Here is a 6,583-nt window from a genome sequence, read left to right as displayed (position 1 = left end):
ACCGTTCGTATATGAAAGCATCTGTCTTAGAGATCTAAGTGAGGTCATCTAAGGTTTGGTGGAAGCTTGTTTGTCACATTACTTTTTATTTGAAACAGTACAACATAGTTAAACTTTGTGGAAAGGAAACACTTTGTGAATACCATTCCCGAAGAATCTGTCATTTCTCAACAGTGGGGGATGAATATTGTAACTGCTGCGTCTTAATTACACATTAATCTGCTTTATGATACTCAGATACTTAGTCACTGCTCTGCTTTCAATGGTTTCAGTTACGACATTCTTTGCAGAAGACAGGAATGTTAAGAACTTCTACTGTGGTTGATTGTGCTTTATCATGCAAAGTACATTTGTTCCACCAAATTGATGGCAATGTAATGTTCTCAGATACCCAAAGAAATGTCACTTAGGAAAAGGGAATTCTGATGTGCGTTAATGATGTTAAGGCCAATATGACCTGAGAGATTTAAGTTTTAGAGATGTTTCAGTACTGTAGAAGCATGCTTGTGGACTGCTGTGTTAATTTCTAAATGTGGGTTGCAGATAACATGCTATTAGGTTTTCATTCTTAGGATTATATGTGGGTTAATAATAACCTGAAAGGCCTCCTGGGACTCTAGTATTAAATTCAGTGGATGTGGGAAATAAGCCTGCTAACAATCAACTGTCAGGAGAGTGGATGAATAAGGGTTATGTGCATCATGTTGTATTACATATATTACACATGCTTGGTAAGATCCCAGACTAATGAGACTGAGATAACCCTGGGTTGTAAGAATCAGACCAGGGCAGGTTTTAAAACAGATTACTGTATTCCAGGCTGTCTGCTAATGTTAATAAAACCGTGCTCTTAACAAACTATTCATGTGCTCTGACAGCAGAAGACCAGATTTCTGTCCTGTGGGAAAAAGCGTGCTATTAGGAGCTGTTTCTCTTTAGCAAGCTGCTGAAGCTCTATGCCTTTCTGCTTCACTCATTGCTGAACAGTGTAAGTAAGGTTTGTGTTGAAAAGTCTTCACCGAAGTCAAAGACCCACATCCCAACACGATTAGGTGGCTTTTGCTGTTGAGCAAGAAACTGCATTATTGTTAGATCACGGTGGAAAGGTCTTAATAGCACAAGTCTGTCAAGTAACACTTAAGCAGATTTTCTTCTTTGTTACCTGGTTTGCGATTCCTTAAATGAAGTTACATGGAAACAACTCAGGCTCCTGTAAACATTCAAGACAGTATTTTCCAGTATTGACTTCAATGTCATAATGAACAAAACAGCTTCTTGTCCATCTAAGAAAAAATTAGAAACTTGTGTGAGCAGGATGGAGTAGTGTTTTATGGTAGATGTTCAGTTGCTAGTTTATCTAGCTGTTACTGTTGAATCCTGTTTAGTGCAGGACTTGAATCTGCAGTGCAGTACAAAGTTAACTCCACTACTACCTTAAAATAAGCTCAAGTATTAAAGGGAACTGAGGTATGGCAGCACACAACTTAGTAGCAGCTACTTAATATTACTGAGAAAAATACTGTAAAATAGCCTGTGCTTCATGAAGTACAGGTACACTGCTTCCAGTAACAGCCAGTTTGGTTTGCTCAACAGTGCTGTAGTTTCTAGTGTAGGTTCTACCAGAGCCACGTGTTAATCTGTCTTGCTCAGTATTTCTCTGGTCTGCACTGTGATCCTCTATCGTTTTCTTTCAGCCTTTTTCCTGTGTACGCTAGCTACATACTTGAAGCTGAGTAATGAGAATGAGTACCATTCTCATTAACATTTTAAACCTGAAATCTTGATTTCTCCTTCAATTTAGTATCACTGATTAACTTTTTTTGCTTTCTTCTTCCAGGCACAGCATCAGTATGTTTCACTAGTTTAAAAGTGCAGCATTCTAGGAATTCCTGTTTGTGTTTCCTCTAGATTATCTTGTAGCTGGATACAAGGCAATCCTATTTTTTTTGACAAGTTATAAATGTCACATTTCTGAGCTTTTGGATGCAGTTATGTTGACTGCTCCCAAGAGGTTTCTTCTGTGTACTTTTCTTGAATACACAATAGGGTGTTCTTATTCCCTTACTTTGTCTGCTATGACTTATGTAGTGTCTACCAGGAATCAGATCTGTTGCAGTAAGATCTTAGAGCATAGGAAATATAGAACTAATAAATGACTTTTGGTACCCCATTGATAGACTTGATAGAAGCTCTGTAGGACTGGTTACGCTGTAGTACATTGATAACACTTTTATGTTTCACTGCACTGCCAGATACTGATAAGGCTATCTATGATGTCTAGCCACTTCTCAGCATCTATTACTTGTACTGTTAGTTCAGCCAGTGAAACTGTTAATACTAGCCACGTTGGGTGATTCAGATGGCAGAAGGTTTGGGTTTTCATCAAGGGGAGTGGGTAGATCTGTTCTGTATTGCTTGACAGTAGTTCAATTTCCAGTTTCAAATAGCAGTATGTTTACTTCACCATAGCTGCATAGTTGAGATGGCTGCTCAGCCAAACCACCTGGGTCTGGTGTCTTCTGCTGAAGAGGAAATGAGGTCCCTGTGCAGACTGCACAAGAAATTATTCAAAGAATGGTTGAATGTGTAGGTGCTCCGTGGAGTACACAAGCATGTAGCTTGCGTCAGGGAGCCTCAAGTGAACCAGAGCTTTTTAACATGAGATTAGAATTGCCTTTGGGGTGGTGGTGTTTTTTCTTTCACATAAATCTATCTTCTTGCTGCCATTAGAATTACTTTTAAATGCTTTGGCATGCAAGTCCTGTGCTTTACTTTCAGAAGTGCAATATGTGGCTTGTGAGAATCTGAGAGCTGCATTCAAGCCATGTAGTCCCATAAGGTATGGTCAGGTTTGGGTTTATTAACTGGGAAAAGAAAGGCCTAATAAGTGCTACTTAATGTTAGTAAAAGTAACTAAATCTGTCTTGGTAGCGGGAGGATGACAGGTCTTGATTTTTTTTTTTGTACTTGGAGTTTCAGATGACATTTGAGATACTACTTGTTAAAACAGATATAGTGATAGCCTCTGCAATAAAGAGTTAGTGGAGTTTGTAACCAACTGAAGTTTAAGCCTTAGATAAAATCCCACTGAAAAGTAATAGAAGTCTCTGAGTGCAGCGGGTCTTAGTCTTTCCTGCGTGCTGTATCCTCTAGCATTTGCACGTACTTGTGTGAATGCAGTGCTTAGCAGACTGCCACTTGAATCTCCAAATTGTGTTTAAGTTTTCACTCTTCACTGCCATTGTCAGTGGTTGGAGCAGCTGCCCCTTCTACATATAAGCTGACTTCCACTTCCAAATCTCCTTTTAAAGTCTCAGCTTGCTAATGTTTTCCGTGCTGTACCTCTGTACCTTCTTACAGCTAGTCTGTTCCCTCTGGAGCTGCATTGAGTAGGTGGAAAAGTCTTTTTGGGGCAGCATCTTTTTAAAATGTATGCTTGGGAAGCTGCTAAAAACAAACTGATATCAAGGCATGTCTGAAATAGTGCTAGGATACAGCTTCCCCTACCTGACAAACTGCAGAGCTTGATGCAGTGGCCTATAAAGTAGCAATGGTATTTGGCTGCCAAGGGCTGTGCACAGCTGTTGGTTGATGAGATCCTAGCAGTCTTTTCCTGTTTCCCTTAGTCTCACATTCTCTCTCATATTTCTAGCCTGCTTCAGCAATGATCTTTTGTTTCCTTTGTAGGGTTGTCTTTTGTGAATTTGCTATTTGTTCAGCTTGGTTTTTGTGATATTGTTCAGGAGAGAGCAAAAATCAGTGACAATATACATACAAGTTATGCTGCTGCTTTGTTGGGAAGTCTAGGTATGATCTGATATTGATGTGACAGTGTTAGGATTTGCCTGTGTGCAAGCAGCCCTGAAAAAGACCTGTGCCCATATGTAGCAGTGGTGCAAACTTTGCCTTTCTCTCCTACTACCAGGTGAAAGGGCGATCTCCAAAAAAATGCTGAAGTAGTCCTGTAATGTTTCCTTCCACGTAGCATATCACTAGGATTACTGCTCAAAAGGAAGGTTTAATCCCAGGCTACTTATTGCTAGAATGAGGAACAGAGTGCTAGGTAAGCACAGCTGTGCAGCTGCTGCTTGCACATGTTACATCCCAGGCAGTTTTAATAACATCCTGACAGCTGGCTGGGGTAGCAGAGGTAAACGTGGGATGCACATTTTGTCCACCTGTTTATTCATTTCCTCACTGTGGTAGTTTGTTTCATGATGCATGCTTAGTCCAATCTGAATTTGTCCTGCTGTGGTCAACTGGCTGTAATTGTGTGACTGCAATAGCCTCTGCTGGATATGTGCCTGATGGTGGTCGTTCCCTCCATGTATGGACCCCAGCGTAGCTGTCCAGCTGTATTTCATATGATGTATTTACGCTGCAGATGGATGTAAAGTACAGCTAACCCACAGCCTAAAAGCATGGCCAGGTTTTGGTAGACCACTTGAACCATGCAAATAAGATTTCAAGTCTGGCAACTTAACAGGGATTGACTTGGTGATCTAGGTTGTCCTGCCAGAGCAAGCCAAGGATGACTACTGCAAAGTTTCAAAACTTTAAGTGCTCCACAATGGATAACACTTCTCTCACCTGTTTCTTCTACCCAGCTTCTCCTGAGTGATCATGTTTCCTATCAAAGCTTTATGAGATTAAATTCTCTGCCAGAAGAAAGCCTGCAAAAATGGGTTGCAACTGGTGAGTCATAGTAGTGTGGGGCCACAAGAGTTATTGCTGTTGATGCTCTGGAGAAGGAACAGCTTTACTTTCATCTTCAATGTGTAGTGCTTTGAGCAGCAGCCTCTTTGACCAAATGGGCTTCTGCCCATTTCAGAGATTAACTTGAGCTCTTCCCAGGATGAGCTGCTGTCAGACCTTTGCTAGAATTATGCTGTGACTGAAGAACTAGAACTCACTTCCTTCATGCAAATTAAGTGCTTAAGCAAATCTCTGACATTTGAGGTGCTTGAGAGCATCTATGATTCCTTGCATGCAAAAGCAGTCTGTTTTGTAGACCAAAGCAAGAACGGAATCAGTCGGGGAAAACTGCTTTTGAGCAAAACTCTGAAGTGTTTCTCTCATTCTCTCACCTGGAATGAAGAAGCAGTAGATATTAAATAATGCTTGCCACTGAATGAGGCTGCTAGCAAATCAAGTGAAGTGGGGTAGTGTTGAAATGCTCTCAATTGCTAGAGAAGGATAAGCTGCCCTTGGTAAAGATTGCATTGTGTAGATCTGTACCCAGGCCTCAACCAAACAGGCTACAGACAAGGTTATTTCTCAGCAGGTTCTATAGCAGTAGTAGGCAGCCCTGTTCCTGGAAGGTACTTTCAGGATTTGGAAAATGCCCAATACCTGGAAACAATGCTTGTTGCTAAGAGCAGCCTAGCACTGTACTGTGCTCTTACACTTCGAATGCAATATCCATTTAAGAGCACAAAAGCTGCCATTTTAACCTGGCAATGTTGTAACACACAGGTGGAAACCAAAGGTGTCAGCATCAAGAAATGGGGTGTTGAGAATATAGGACACAAGATGGGAACAAACATAAATTTAGGGCTGACGCTGACAGGTAAGCCGGGTTTTCACAGGACCCTAGAGTGGGAGGATGCGTTTCTTCTACGTCTAGAAGATGGCATCTCTTCTGGGTTTGAATCCCAGACTTGAGCAGTGATGGCAGTAAAACCTTTAGCTGCCACTTAGCGCAGAACAAAGTCACTGCTGCCCATGCCTCCCTTCCTCACAGCAGTTCAAACACAAGGAGGGCTGTGCTGCCGGGCTCTAAAGACAAAGCACTTCTCATGTCTGTCAGTCCATTGAAAGCTTTCCCTTTCACACTTAGGTTAACACTCTTATCCTGGGAAGGTTAAAGTTCATCACTTTCCCAAGAAGTTCCTGCACAGACCACTCTCAGTTTCAAATTTCAGAACAATTCTTCCTTAAATGCAGCTGTTGAGCATTTGTGCCCTTGCGAAGTGGAAGGGAATGTATTCAGCCCCCTCCCCCTGCTCCCTACGTTGACTGTGAATGTTATCTTATGTCTGCAACCCCCTTCCCAAAAGCCATGCAGTATCACTGCAAATCAAGCAATGGCAGTGTGTATATAACGTAAGTTGTCCTTTTGTACAAGATTTTTTATTGTGAATATTGATCTGACCATCCCCCACTGCTCAGTTACTTGTTCAGAGTGAGTCTGGGACTGAACAATCACAAATACGTAGCATGCCAGAAGGCTTGTCAGGTGATGCTGTCAAAATAGCAAACTCCCCATGATGGATGGGTAAACTGATGTGTGAGACTTTGGAGAAGACATAGCTTTGCTTCACAAAGCAAATACATTTGTTTTGTTTTATTGTGTTTTTTGTTTGTTTTTAAAGGGGTTTAGCATGGGTTCTTCAAACAATTGGAAGTGTAATCCCACACTCAGGAAATTTCATTCAAGTTTAGGCTAGATTTTTTTCAGCTTCCCCAGGTGTCCAGAGTCCCTGAGACAGGGGCTACAACAAATGACAACATTTGTCTTCTGTCAGGTGATACAGGATTTGGTTGTCAAAACACCACTGATGCATAGTTCATTCAGTATAGT

The sequence above is a fragment of the Cygnus atratus genome, chromosome 11, assembly GCF_013377495.2.
Source record: "Cygnus atratus isolate AKBS03 ecotype Queensland, Australia chromosome 11, CAtr_DNAZoo_HiC_assembly, whole genome shotgun sequence".
NCBI classification, from domain to species: Eukaryota; Metazoa; Chordata; class Aves; order Anseriformes; family Anatidae; genus Cygnus; species Cygnus atratus.
Note: the sequence above shows the minus strand (reverse complement) of the source record.